Here is a 15,196-nt window from a genome sequence, read left to right as displayed (position 1 = left end):
GTGTCTTACATGCCTTTCCTGACAGATCATCCCTAATTCCAAATTATTTAAGAAAACTTTTAAGAAAAAAGATCCGGTAGTCTTGGCAGAATGTGTGATAATTTCCTTTTTTTCCTAAGTAATTTAAAGCCTCTCATCTTATTGATCAGTTGTCCTACAAATGAGAATGTGGATCCTAGCCAAAAGAATTTTTACAATCAAACCCCACTATGAAGTGTGATTTACTATGAAATTTATAGGGCATTTAATTTTTGCTATGCGGCAGACAGTGAATATCTTCTTTCAGGTGGGACAAATATATAATCTGGCACTATCTCTGAAATTCTGGTGTAGCCCTAATTTCACAGGCTCTTAAAAACTGAATTGTCACGGTCTCCTCTGTTCAGCTCTCAGGAGAAGGTGAGTGATAACATAGAACCCCAAGTCGCTGGCATGTGAGTGGCACCCAGCAATACCATTTCACATCCAATCAAAGAAGAGGGGAATTCTAGTTGGCTTCGTGTCTTTTTGAATCTGTTGGCATCCAGCTGGCTCAAATTCAGCCCTGAAGAGTGATGTGGACAGAAGATGAAACAAAAAAAAAGAAAAAAGAAAAGAAAAATTAAGCCAGAAAGCCAGTGCATGAGAGAGTGCCTTCCATATTATCCAAAGAATTGCCTGGTGTAGCTGTGGATTTGCTGTTGATTAGTTTCCTAAATTTCTCAATGACTAAAATGCAACTTTCAACCCCAGGGGACCTTAAATATCTGTGAAGAATAACAAAAAAATGCAAATTGTACCTAATTAAGAACTAAAAATTATATGAGAAGATTTTAAATGGTGTGAGAGAGAGCACCTATGGGAAGGAAATTATTGGTGGTTGGAATAGGTAGGGAAACAAAGTTCCATGAAGGTAATGAAGGCAATCTTTCTTTAAGGATGGGTGATATTTAAACATTCAGAACTATGATGGGAGGGCAGCCCAGCACTTTTGGAAAACAGTATGAACAAATGCCTATGTTTAAGTGAGTGATGTTGATTCAGGAACTGTTGGACCAGCTTAGTAAAGAGCAGACAGAAAGTGAATAGAGGAGGTGGAGTGGTTATAGTGGAAAAGATTAGGCAGGTTCTTAAATGCTGGTATTTTAGTTAGACTTGGTGCTGTAGGAAATTGGGAGATGACAGTTTTAGAGTACTAGAATGACAGGCTGCAACAATGCTAAAGGAAGTTAAGTTTAACAGAGGTATATAAGAAAGAGAGAACACTGAGCTCGATTTAGAAGCATCGGTGATGCAGAACAGACTGAAGTCCTTCCCCTGCACCCCCATGCTTTTTAGTCTCAAGTGGATGTTGTATTTATTTAGGCTCGTCTTAGGGAAAGGACAGAGTTCCCAAGTAGAGCAGAATGATGTAATCTAGATGGAGAGAAGAGAAAAATGAAGGCAAAGGGGCTGGTGGATGGCAAGTTCCCAAAAGGTTACTAATTCACTCCATATCACACTATTAATGGCAGCCAAGTTGCAGAATCCAGGTTTCCAATGTTTTTCACTGTACCACCCTGCCTCTCTTTCCTAACTATATACACAACTCCCGTTATTCAGCAAAGTTTATTTTATGGCTAGTAACATTTTAATTTCTAATTTGCCCACATGAAGTATGATTTGCCTGAAGCCAATGAGGCAGGCCAGTGGGTGTCTTAAGCTTCCCAAGGGGTTATGACAGTGGCAGAAGCAATTGTAGGAACACATCCAACCCCACTTCTGAGACAACCGCGGCGCCGGCCAGAATGGCATGTCGCCGGACTGCTGGTTTTGGAGCGAAAGGGCTAATGAGAATAATAGTTACTATACAGGATGCATAGAGCTTATTTTTGTTTTCTTTTTTGTCTCACTCATGTCAAAAAAGCGACTCTGACAGACCATATTTTACTACATTGATATTCTTTTTCTCTCCCTCTCCACTTACTTATTTTTCCTTTTTTTTTTTTTTTTTACAAGGACCACACATCTCCAGTTCGAGAAGTATCTCTGAGACAAGTCTAGACACTGAATATGTATGAATAGAATCCTGAATTTAAGTCTAAATTTAAGCAGTTTAGGACTATCAGCTCATGTTTTGTAGCCTAATCTCCATGTGAGCACATTAGGCCATTGGACCTAAGTGGGTACCAGATGAAGAGATCTGATCTAGTACCAAGCTTGCCATTTAGCCCAACTTTTGTGCTCGCTGCAAATGATGTTCACCGATCTAACTTACGTATACTATTCAGTATCTTTCTCCCATTGGTTCCTTGAACAGAATTTCTTAAGAAGTACCAGTTCAGTCATTAGCTACTAATAGCTTCCAAATATAAACTGGCTCAGACCAATTAGACCCTCTTGTGAGGCAACCCCGAATGAGAAACAGACTACAGGTTACTGGTATTTTATGTAGGCAGGCACCTCTGCCGTAAGAACCGGGGAACATGTTTCCGAAAACTCAGTTAAGTAAAACAAATCAGGCCAAAGTGTTCATTAAAAACTTGAATGGAACCCAAGTCTTTTTTGAGGAATCAAAATGCTGTCAAGTGTCTACAGGTCAATGCTATTTCCACAAATTCCTAGAAATAGGACTACATTTTCATTCCAAACATTGCTGAGTCAAGCAGTGTATTCTTTCAGTCATGCTGCCCCCAACATCAGGTGCAAGAGTTTGAAATGGCAAATACAATCTTTGACTTCTAATAACATTGTATAATGATGTGGGTAAAAAAAAAGGCCCTTCCATTCTGAAGGGGATCTTAAAATGAAGCGTGGCTGAAAGAAATAAAAGAACAGGACCAAGCAAGAGGGAAGAGAAAGAGAAGCAGAGGTAGGGGGCGGAGGGGGTGGGGGGTGGGGGGGTGGGGACTTTTTTCAAACCTTAAATTGAGGAATGATTTGTCTTTGCAGCTACTGAAGAAGAAAGTGCTTATGTCATTTATAAAATAAGTTATTCATATATTCTGCAAATGGATGTCAACCCATCTCTGCCAAAGTAGAAGCTGAAAGTTTATGAGCACAAGCAACTAAGTATTTCATCTCTTCTTGCCTCTAGACTGTCTTTAAATTATATGCCTCTCTCCCTACCACCATTTTTAGTTGAAAGAAGAGAATGAGAGAATGATAGGTATTTTGCAGAAGTAATTTTTGGTTCTAACTTGAAAATTCACTACTTCCCCAAAGTTTTTAAAAACACTGGATTTATTTTATCAACCATTTTCTTAATCTAAGAAAAAATATATATTTTAATCAAAGGAGCAAATGTCATTTAAAAAAATCACAGTTATGCATTCTAATGTCTACTGATGGTCAGAAAATTAGATTTTACTTGTTTAAATTATATTATTAAACATTTATATGTACACATATTTACCATGTTTGCACAATAAAGTTATCCCAAGCATAGGTATTAATTCACAGATAGCAGGTCAAGATTTGTTCCATAATGACTGTTGTCACTTTGGAAATTTATGGTGTTGCAAAATACAATTCCGCACCCATTTTCCTTGGACCGCGCCACCATTTGCATTTCTTAGACTTGATACTTCAGTGTCTCTGTCATCTGTCTTTCTTTTGTCCTCTATGTGAACATTCACCAAGTTGTTAACATTGTTATTTATTTCTTCACAATGTGTCTCATAGGTATCCTTTCCTCATTCTCAATGTCATCAATGAGAACAGGCAACTTCTTTTTTAACTTTTTAAAATTTTTGGTGCCCTCTCAATTGTCTGTGTCCACGTCCATGTCCACGTCTAGGTCTACGTCCATGTCCGCGTCTAGGTCTACGTCCATGGCTACGTCTCCTCTCCTGCAAACCCTGCTGCTTAAACTTCCTAGCCTCCCATTCAGCTTCCAAGTCCAACCTCTCTACTGGCTGTGTCAGGACACTCTAGAATGTGTTTTAATTGAGCTGTGACATGCTGTGTATAAAACAGAAAAACGTACAGAGCAGAGGCGTCAGATCATATTCTTTCTCCTCTTCCTCCTTTCTTTTCTTTCTCTTTTTGTCTTTTAGCACTCCTCGTTTCTCCGAGTCCTCCTTCCTTTCTTCTTTTTCCTCTTTGTTCAGTGCCTCCCATCATTGTGTGCCCAAAGTTTGTCCCTGAGGATCTTCTAATCTAAAAACACTGTGTTTTTATTTGAAATTCCATACTCAATTTACCTCCAAGCCCTAACTCAAGTCATTCTTTTCACTTGGGAAAAAAAAGTACAGCTATTGGAGCACTTACTGTGTTCTATGCTCTGTGTTAAGCATCTTATTTTTATTGTCTCATTTAACTTTTATGGCAGCCTTTTGTGATAACAACATATCCATTTTATAGAGAAGGAAACTGAGTGAATAAGAAGGTGAACAAATTGTCCCCACGCAGTTTGTAGATGTCGATGAATCAGTGCTCTGATTCACCTAATTGTGGACATTGAGCAAAGTCTAGCCCAGTTCAGGTTCCAGCTTCTCCAATAGGGGGCTCTGTTGACATCCCTTTTATTTAAATAGTACTACTAATTGATATTTAACTACAAAATTCTTTTCAAGACTACTAAGAATTGTCTTGTGTTCATGTCTTCCCCTCACAGCTAAACTAGATATAACTTCAGAGCTAGGAAGGCGTCCTATATTATTTTATATTCCTCTTTGCACTAGGACAGAAATACATACACAGGAAGTTCTCAAATCCACATGGAGTAAATGAATTAACACGTTGATGGAGCTTTCTTAAGCCTGTTCTTTTTGGCTCTGATTCTATTTAGAAGGTACAGTATGGTTAGTCCTTAGGGTATCGACTCAACTGCTAAAAAGTAATTTAAGCTGTTTGATATTGAGTATATTTTCCCAGGTCTCTTTTACTAAATATAGATGTCATATATGAAAAAGAATGTGATAACACATGTGAAGCCTCTAGGAGTCTCAAATAAAAAATATTATGTACCCCATGCGTTTATTCATCTGCTATATTCAGAACACTTTCCTTTCTTTTAGCAGCATGAAGCTCTCAAGAGGCAAAAAGGAGCATATGATTTGTAGGGGCCTCTCTTTCCTGGGATGCATTTCTTATACATGAAAGTTAAAAGCTGAAGTTTCAGAAATTTCTGGATGCAATGCCAAGCACATCTGTTTACTAGGACATTCTATTTAGGGGAAGATTGATTATTGGCAGGTGAGGGTTAAGCGGGGGTGGTGCTCTAAACTGGCAGGAAGTCTGTTCAGAGGACATGTTATATTATAGAAAGGTGATTTTGGTGTTAAGCCCTATTAGTGATATGAGTTTGAAGAAAATATCCACAGGTGCACACTTTTAATTTATCAATAAATGCACACTCGGCATGCAATTAATCATGTCTCACCATGACCCTGGGATATCTTATAATGGCCTAACTTTCAGTTTTATTCTAAATTAATATAACAGGTGTTGCCTCTGAGCTATACTATCACACCACGAAATTGGACAATAAACAAAACTCTCTGTAATTCAGATTTCCATTTTGTTTATTAGAAATGCTCTGTTACCGCTCAGAAAAATGGGATGATGTTTAGATTGGTATATTTTAGGCCTCTTTCATCAAGTGAGTGGATTCAAGGAGATTTTTCAGTTCTTGAGAAGAGCCTGTTTCAGGTTTTTTCTGTCTTCTGTGACTTTGACAAATTGCATATATTTACTAGTAGCCCTGTTTGCAGATGGGAAAATGCTGATTTGGAGTTTCAGGTCATTGTAGCTACATAACTAGAATATAGCAGCAGCAATTTGTAGCTGAAGTGGAGATTTGGACAAAACCAACAGAATGATGGAGGTGCAACCGAGGAGAACAAAATAAAAGAAAAAATACATGATGGTAGATAAAAAATCTATGTCAGAGTCAATTGCTTAGGAACAGAAAATTCAATAATTGTAGTTTGATAGCGTGTTTGGATATGTGATAAAACAAGCCTCCTTGTTACTATGGCACTCTTCCCTGTCAAAGGTGTCTAGGCTTGCTCACGAGTTTATTATCCGGGTAAAACTCAACATCTTTATGTTACGATCAACCAGAGCCATCTGAGCTCTTCCCGGTCCTCGAACTCTGCTCCCTCTGCTCCCACTGCGTGAGAACTTGATTAGCGTTACGGGAACTGCACAGGTTAACTTCCTTTTTTTTTTTTTTTTATCTTATCCTATGAAGACTTCTTGCCCAGAAACATGGTGTGCCCCAAATTATAACCCATCGCAATTTAGTATCAACCTCACCTTCTACTGTTAAACAGTGACATGTCCCTTAGATTCACATTTTAGAAAATGTAGCAATAGTTTCCTATGAATTTGTAACTGTATAGTAAAAAAAAAAATCATATTAGAAAAGCATTAACCTTTGAAAATAAAGCGGAGAGCCACGTTTTTTAATTAACAAAGTTGTAGTGCATTATTGTACAGTAGTTCATGGATTACACATTTTGAGGGAAAGAGAGGTAGTTTAGATTGTACCTCCGAAGATGCGTTCTTTGAAAAGTTTATAGACACGAGAGGGAAGGATCTTCAGAAATACTGCCTTGCCCTTCATCCTAGCAGAGCTCTGTTTCTTTCCCGTCCCTGGCCTGGGACAGGTGCACACCAGATGATCAGGATCAGAAAGAATATCCTTTGATCTAACCCAAGATCCTGAAAACTGAAATTGAATGACCAACGTCCAAGGACATATTTGCTTGGTGGCATTCAGAGCTTTGTTAGGTAATTTCTCAGTCAGCTGCCCTTCTGGGGAAAGGCCACAGATTGAAGGCATGTTTGATGGTGGATGCAGAGTTTGGGAACAGACCAGAGCTCAAGCTGATTGCTTTCAGCTTTTTGTTAAATTTGGTTTGGAGGTGAGGGATGGCAAAGGTCCAAGCCCCTTGTTTTGTCTAAATGGTATCTTGCTTTACCAATTACTTCTGGAAGCTTGACCTGACTCTCTACAATGTTTTGCCAAGTTATTATTTCTTTCTAAATAGTGGGCCAGGAGGAAGGAAGAGGAGCACATGACCCTTTGGCAAATTCCACTCCCCGCTGGGGTCCACTGCTCAGTCCTTTGTTTCCCCAGCCCTGCAGCCCAGCGCCTGCTCTTTATTATCCTTTCATGCAGGACCCAGGACTCTGCTCCTCCCAGCAAAGTGTATTCAACAGTCATCATTGTCTCTACAGATCCATTAACTCAGTTGCTCCAAATCCCTAAATGCCCAAAGCAGCCCCTTCCCTCCCTCTCTTTCTCTCTCTTTTTCTTTCTTTCCCCCTTTCTAACTCTCTTGATCTCTCTCTCTCTCTCTTCCCCATGCCCCTGCCTTTGGTGGCAGAAGAGAAGACTAAAGACACACCATAAATAGATAGGATTAATGACTGACATAACTGAGGTGAACACACTCAAGCAGCCTAGGTCTGTATCTTTCTGTGCATGTAGCAACCTTGTTTCTCTTCCACTTATTGCACATGCACCATGCCAGGTGCTCAAAGCATTTTCTGCATAACATCCCCAGGGTAGCGTAATTTATTCCCATCTCCACTTTACAGAGGAGGGAGATGAGCAGTTAAGTCTCTGGTCCACAGCCACAAGGTTAGTGACAGGTGGTCCCTGGTTTGGAACACCAATCTGTCTGAACCCAAAGGCTGCGTTTTCCTGCGTCCAAAATCATATTTGAAATTTTATATCATAGAGGGGCAACTCATAGACATAATTTCTACCATAGTAATAGAAAACTGAAATAGATAAGGATTTTTTAATATAATACACAAGCTTAATTTGGGGCGATGATTTTACATTCTGCTTACAGGACATTTTTCCTAAGCTATTCCAAAATACAACCCATCAAGTTTCATTAAGTTTTTTTTTCTCCTCTCATAAGTGGAGAGGGCTGTTAGCACTGGCAAATCAGTCTACAGTGGGGTAACTAGAGAGAAAAGCACCTAAGATGTTTGAACATCCTTGTGAGCTGGTCAACACATATTTTTGAGTGTCTTCTGGGGGGCACAAAAGTAGACCAGGACAGTCCCCTGTTTTAGCAGACTTCACCCTATCTGAGGAGTCTAGGGATAAAAAGGCAAAGTAGAAAGGAGGATAAAAAAACAAGGTGATTGTGCTAAGTGCAACGCACAGATAATTAATGGTCAGCTTTAAGGTAAGGAGAACATCGCTGGGAGATACAGTAGTCAGGGGGGGGCTTTAGGGAGGGGGTGGAACTTAAGCTGAAACTTTGAAGATGTGTATATAGAAATGATGAGGACATTCTGCACATAGTCTTATAAACATAGAAGGAACCAGGCACAGGATGACAAATTCTCATTTTGCAGAGAACCAGACAGAAAACTAGAGTGGCCTGGGACTGGAGAAGAGACCAGGACCTGGAACCATTGAGCTGGCCACTTTAGCTGTGGGAGAGGGGAGACTGCTGTTGCCATAGGAATTTGGTGGGAGATACGGCCAGAAAGTTGAGACCAAAGAGCAGAGGGCCAGTCCATCAGACTGAGAAATTCCAACTTCCTCCTGTGGGTGCTGAGGGGCCATGTGGGACTTCTCAGCAGGGAAAAGCTTTGATGGAAGATGTGTTTTCAGTTCAGTCTGCAGTGGTGGACAGAAGAGGGAAATGGAGACAATGGGCCAGATAGGAGGTGGCTGTAATGAGCCATGTGCGATCCGCTGATCACACCAGAGTGGTAGCTGTGGGCCATATGTGGGAGGCATTTGAAAGGAAGGACTTGCAGAATTTGATGAAAGATTAGCTGTGGGGGTGAGGGGAATATTAGAGGGGGGAAAAAAAGCTAAAAGGCTAATTCCTCTCCTCAGTGTATTGAGATAGAATGGAAAATATTTTAAATAAGAAACATATTTCAGGACAAACTTCTTCCAAAAAGTATCTTCTTTCAACTACCATTTCCCTTCTATGGATCTTACCTAACCATATGACCATAAACTTAATTTCTTCTATGAGCCTCTTTTCCCTCAAAGTTAATAGCTGTAATAAAAATAATAATCTATTTAGAATCAGCTTCTTAACAACTGTAATCCCTTTAAATGTGCTCTATGCTTCACATACAAAAATATTACACAAGGGGTAAAAGGGTCAGATGTCTTGACCTGACTCAGTGCCTGGCCCTATACACATGGCAATGGTTGGGGAAAGCTCAATACTCAGTATCAGAAATGCGGTCTGCGGATCTTTACAAAACAAACCACTTTAAATCTAAAACACAAAAGAACCAAGCTCTTATTCATTCGCATGTGGACATCCAGGTACATTTAAGAAAAAAATGCGAAGTGTCTCATTTGCCTCATCTCTACTATTCCTATGGAAGTAAACCCAACAATGTCTCTGAGTGACATAAATTTCCATAGAAAGAAATAGAGGAGAACCCCTTTTAGGTTTTTGATGAAGGTCCCTACTCATAATTTACCTTGAGTTCAGCGACTGCCTGGATTAATGTATTCTAGTTTTCCATTCCACCATAAAGATGGATTTTGTAACTTAATAAATCTAGCTTTCAGATCACTTTTCACCTTGAGGATGCATCTCCTTATTGCATGCTATGAGAGCAGGATTCATCAATAGTGCAAATTGAGATTTGCGCCCCAGTTATTCACTTCTCTGAGTCAGAGATCCCTGGTGCTCAAACACTTTTACAGCTGTTAGAATACTGATGGGAAATTCATGTGTGTTACCAGCCGAAGTGCTGTCAGGAAGAAACCAAATGTCAAACTGAGGTATGTAGAAGTCACCATAAATATGTCTCTGAATGTTTACCATCTGGAAAGGTAGATTCAGAATTTGACAAGAGACTGGGATTGCCCTGTGGGCACTGTTTTTCAAGCGGACCCTTTAAGTTTTGCTCAGTGACTTCATATTAGGGGGACTAACACAACTTCACCTTCTTAAGGTGTGAATTTATTATTCCTCAACGCTTCCCTTCTTGTTTCCATCTTCCTAGTCCTGCTTACAGTTGACTTGGGGCAGGCAGGTGGGGGGTGCGATTCTCCCACGTCAGAATCCTGGGCAGGCAGCCTGGTGCTCAGCCTGCAACATTTGCAGCATATGCTTGTGGGGCTCCAGTGGCTAAACAGAAACTTGCCTTTGTTAGATGCCATCACGCCGCATCTCACAGAGAAGCCTGTCTGTGAGGAGGAACTTTACTTTGTCCTGAAATATTGCTGCGATAGTGAAAAATGGCATCGCTAGTCAGCACCGTCCCTGCCACACGCTGTGTGTACAGTCCTAATCCTGACGTTTGCCTTTCTGCCTTTATTTTTTAATCCCAGTTCCATTGTAAAGCCAAAATGGAATGATTGGAATTCCCAAAGACTTCAGCTTATGAACTTAGTCCTATTTTAGTTATGTAATACTGGGAATCAGCTAATGCTCAGTCTTAATAACTGCAGGGTTATTTATAAGGACATTTTATCATTGAACTTCTAAGACGGTAACCAGAGAACATTCTGAATCACAAGTAAACACTACACTAAAATATTGTTTGAATCATTAAACATATCAACCGCCTGGTTGTAAAAAGTATATATAATGCAATTTGAAACATAGTTTTATGGGCCTCTTTATTCAGATGAATATAAAAATCACAAAGCGGGAGCCATAAATCCTGTTATACAACCTATTAACCAGCTCCAGTTTCAGAATAGCTTATATACAGTATTATTCATTGAATCTCTTCACCTGCAGCGGGTGACAATGGTGTTGGGTTTCTCTACCAAACGTGCAAGTCCAGTGGGAACCAGAATCCCGAGCACCACAGGTATATGAATACTGATGCAGGAAGGCAAGTCAGTTAGGGTGCAAAGAGACTAACTCACTGACTAACCCAGCCTGATCAAACATTTGAAAGCTGGAAACTTAATTTTTGATCCCTGTGAAAACAGGGCGTCCATTCGAAAGGCCTTTTTATGCCACAAACTAAACACGGTATAGAAACCTCATTGTTGTATTCAGTTAGATTTAATTTTGGTGGGTGCTTTGGGCTGGGTGGTTCCGTTTCTGGTTCCTCACATACATGATGACAACTCATTTTATGTTGCTCAGGCACCGGGTCACCATTAATTTCCAATGACTAATTTATAATTAAAACCTTTTTTAAAAAAGTTTGTTTATAACCAAGCCAGAAAATCTATTTACATTTAATTAACACTTCAGATAGCCTGTTTAAAACCCATAAATGTAGCGACTTTAATGATCCATTACAGAGATGCTGCTTCAGCTTTCAATGACTTGTAAAACTTTCACAAACAGATCTGCAAATGAATTACCGCCCACTGCTCCCCTGCAGCTGCTGAGGGCTAAGTTAAAGAGCACGTTCCTACTTCCTCCTTCTCTGTTTCTCTTCTAGCTCGAAGCATTTTTGTTTTCAAGCTATTCTATCAGCTGCTCAGAGGGCCGCTGCGGCTGCCCTTAAGGAGTTTCCAAACTTTGGAGCCTATCTCCCAAATTGTTTAAAAACACTTTGGACCGTCATAAATCAGATATAGTCAACATTGCAAAAACCCGTTAAGAAAGCATTTCATCTCTGCCAGCCACTCAGGAATAGACCCTGGCAAGAATCTTTATAAATGGAGTAGTAAAATGCAACAGTTTGGAAGTGCATTTTCATTTTGAAAGCTAAAATAAAGGCTTTCTCGGCCTTATCCATCCTTTTTTAAACAACGTATAGCTCCCGTTCTGAGTATGTACCGAGGATGTTACAGGGTGCAAACACAGCTCCAAAAGCCATTTTAGCAGCTACACCTTCAGGAGCAAGGCAGGAGTGTTAGTCCTACAAAGAGAGCCAAGCACCCAGCGACGTTCACTGTTATCTGTCAGCTGTACAATAGCAGCATTGAGAAGATAGTAACAACTGGCTTTGACAAGTGTGCTGTGCTAGCATTCCATTCAAACGAGAGAGAGAGAGAGAGAGAGAGAGAGAGAGAGAGAGAGAGAGAGAGAGAGAGAGAGAGAGAGAGAATTCTTTGACTTTACCTGGAGGGAAAAAACCTGCTTTTCTTGGGGCTGCAGAAAATGAATCCTTCCTCTTGTTTCACAAGCAAAGTCGTTCTGATGCTCGCAACTCTCACTTGGAGAAGACCACACAGCTCCAGCAAGGCAGCCTTCCTGCTCCTAATCCCCACTCGAACGTGATGACACACACTAACCCCAACCATCTGGTGAAACACGTCCTCAAGCACTCAGCACAGTGGTGTGTCAAGACGGGCTGCCCAATCCAATTGCTGGGGCTGGTGTCTCTCACCGACGGGAGGCTGAGGGCAGGGCTGAAACTGGAGGTCTGAGAACTCCCGGTCAAGTAACCTGAGATTTGCTCAGAGAAAGGACTGCTATAAAAAGAGAAGTGGGAGGTGCTAGAGAGAAGGTGGAGGGAATGGATTCTCCTGGTGGCCAGTTGTGCGTTACTTTTCACAACTCCCTGAGCCCCCGGGGGGACGTTTGGGACCCTCCAAAGGAGGCACAGAGACACGAAAAATCTTTTCCTGTCAACCCAGCGAGGGCAATCTTCTCAGCAAGCACTCTCTCCCCGCCCCTGAAATAAAAGATTCATTTTGACATCCTGATAAAGTGTTAATGTAGGAGCAGTTTGCACTGAAATGTGACATCTACATTTTGAAATCTAAACTCTTACCTTCCTTTGATTAGATCGCTGCTGCCTCCAGCATTCCTTGGAAGGCAGGGAGTGGGGGTGCAGCTAAGAGCAGAAACTTCTCTATTCCCACATACAGCTTCACTGTTTGCCACAGGCTGAACTTCAGAAATAGTCAATGAAAATCATTTTAGTTTCTGTGCGTGTAAAATAGCACGCGCACCCATAGATAGAGGTGGCTTTTTAAATCACTTGCTGCTTTCACAGACATCTCTTTGTAAAAAGCACTTGGTACCAGAGGGCTGCACTCTGTCATTGATTATTTTTATTGGCTTCTAGTTAATTGCACTTATAATGTCTGTATCGCTCAAACAGCTCATTAACAATTTTGCTTTGAAATGTTTTCAATTTTGGGTCATTTTAATACCTCCCCTTCTTACATGCATTTTCCTTCTCTCTTTCTTCCTCTCTCTCTCTCTCCCCCCCCCCTTCCTCTAAACAGTTTTATAGAACTAATTACTTTGATAGCAGTCTGAACTAGAAAATGGCTATACTTGTTACACCACTTTTAGGAGATATCTGAAAGTAAATTAATTGCTGCAAATCACACCTTTTAAAAATTTGATCAGACTTCTGAGGAATTTAGAAAATCAAGAATTTGAAATATAACTCCCTGACAGTATATGTAAGAAGCCAACGTTAAAATTTTGAATTTCTTTGAACTGTGTTGGGGTCCACTGGAATAAAACCCCCAAAACTTTAAACCTTCCTAAAACATTAAAATCTAGACTATAAGTAGATAGCTATCTAATACTCAGAGCATCAGGAGCACAAACAGAATTATTTCAATATCTAGCAAAACTGACTTGACTAGCATGTTTTTTCCCCCCCAGGAATTTTTGTGTGATATTATGCTACGATACTTAAAAATGACTCCTGGTGCGATTTTTTGAAGCACAAGATTAGAGTATTATAATTTTCAGACAGTCAATTTTTCCTATCACTGGGCTGTAGGGAAGAAGGAGAGGAAAACAGAATGAGAGGCTGAAGTCCTGATTCATTTGCTCAGTTTCTTCCCAGAAGTGATTATGAGGTATCCGTTTCACAATATATAGTATATTCATGAAACCACTACAACTAATCAGCTAAATCCAGATACATAATCAACACAGAGACATTCAGCAATGGCAATGGGGCACCAATGGGCTAAAACTTCCCTTGGGCACCATAAAAGTTTTAATTGTGCCAATTATTGTAAGGCAATTTCTTTCACTTAAAAAAAAAAAAATATATATATATATTTTTGGGTTATTCCAACCAGACTCACGTCTGGAAATCTGGATTACCTCAACTGCATAGATTTTGAAGACCCCGGAGACATTATTAAGGTAGTTTGCATTCTCTTAAACTGGAAATTGAGTTACAAAAGTAAAACCTTAGAAACTGTGAAGGTGTTGAATCATGTTTTATCAACCCTGTTCTTGCAACACACCTTTTTAAAGACATTTCCCAAGTGTCCCTGGCTCTGACCCACATTGTTGTTGAAAGTGCTTTTTAACACACTTTGCTTCTAACTTAATTGTAAATCTTTTCAGGGTAAATCTCAGTCACTACTTCTCTTTGATTGAGAACTTCAACTATTTGTTCTACTTAAAACATGTTTTTAAAAAGTACAAGTTGAGCAATAGCTACTGCCCACTTGCTGTGATCTTAATTCTTGCTCTCTGCAGTGTCTACAAACATTACCTTTGTAAAATGAGTCCACAACAACACATTTTTTTTGGTTGATGTTCTGAAATGCTTTTGTTAGGGAAAATCAACTCAAACAAAAACCTGAAGCTGGTGCTGTAGGATAAGTTCCCAGCTTCCCTCTCTCTGGAGCCAGCTTCAGTGCTCAGCAGTGTCAGTTTAGAAGTTAAGAATTTTCCATTACCTCCCTTCCTTTCTCCTTGCCATCTGCAAACAGTTTATTTTTCAAGGAAAAAAAGTGAAATTGATTCTGTCTTGAAAGATCTAAACCTGAAATACAGCGCATTCTAAAAGACGATATTCAGTATTTGAATGTAATGTTTGTTGATCAGGGTGAGATTTTATGCGGAAGGAAGAGCTTTATCATAGGAATTAAGTAAGGATACTCCTGAAAATGAAAGATTAATTTAAGTAACGGTGATATTGAAAAATAGCTCCTCCTATTCAGTTCCCACCGTTAAAATGTCCCTTTACTTATTAGCGCCAATTAGTTTCCATGGTAACCGGCCGGCCCTTGTAAACCCGCACTCTGAGCTTCACTCATCTTTGTCTAGACTGAGCTCACCACCCTTATTCCTCCACAGACGGCAGTTTAGCTGGGTCTATATCTACAGCCCTACCTTCTGCGCACACATAACTGGCACGTAAGTGCCCACATCCGCTTTATTACTGGTAGAGTGGTGGTCAAGGGAGATGCAAGTGGCATTTAATCCCCAACCTGCACGGCGTGCATCTGCTGCCACACTAATTTTCCCCCCTTGGTTATTGTGTCTTCCAGTTTTGTTCTATTATCAGCTGTTTGCCGCTCGTAATTTCTTTTCAGGGAAGCCAATACAGTATAATAAAAACCTCATTAAACAGACACACCTATCAGCCTAGAAAG

General features: G+C 40.1%; 1 protein-coding gene across 1 annotated transcript in view; it reads right to left on the bottom strand.

The window, feature by feature from the left end:
• Positions 1-12,262, bottom strand: part of SULF1 (sulfatase 1) — a 158,797-nt gene extending 146,535 nt beyond the window's left edge. Inside the window, exon 1 of the mRNA XM_054590235.1 lies at positions 11,952-12,262. The gene's annotated coding sequence lies outside the window, so the exon portion shown is untranslated. The remainder of the gene's footprint in view (positions 1-11,951) is intronic.
• Between the last annotated feature and the right edge of the window lie 2,934 nt (positions 12,263-15,196).

This window comes from Pteronotus mesoamericanus, unplaced genomic scaffold (assembly GCF_021234165.1).
Source record: "Pteronotus mesoamericanus isolate MK-2021 breed Mesoamerican mustached bat unplaced genomic scaffold, CSHL_Meso_final scaffold_174, whole genome shotgun sequence".
Lineage (NCBI taxonomy): Eukaryota > Metazoa > Chordata > Mammalia > Chiroptera > Mormoopidae > Pteronotus > Pteronotus mesoamericanus.
This window is presented reverse-complemented; position numbering and strand designations above follow the sequence as displayed.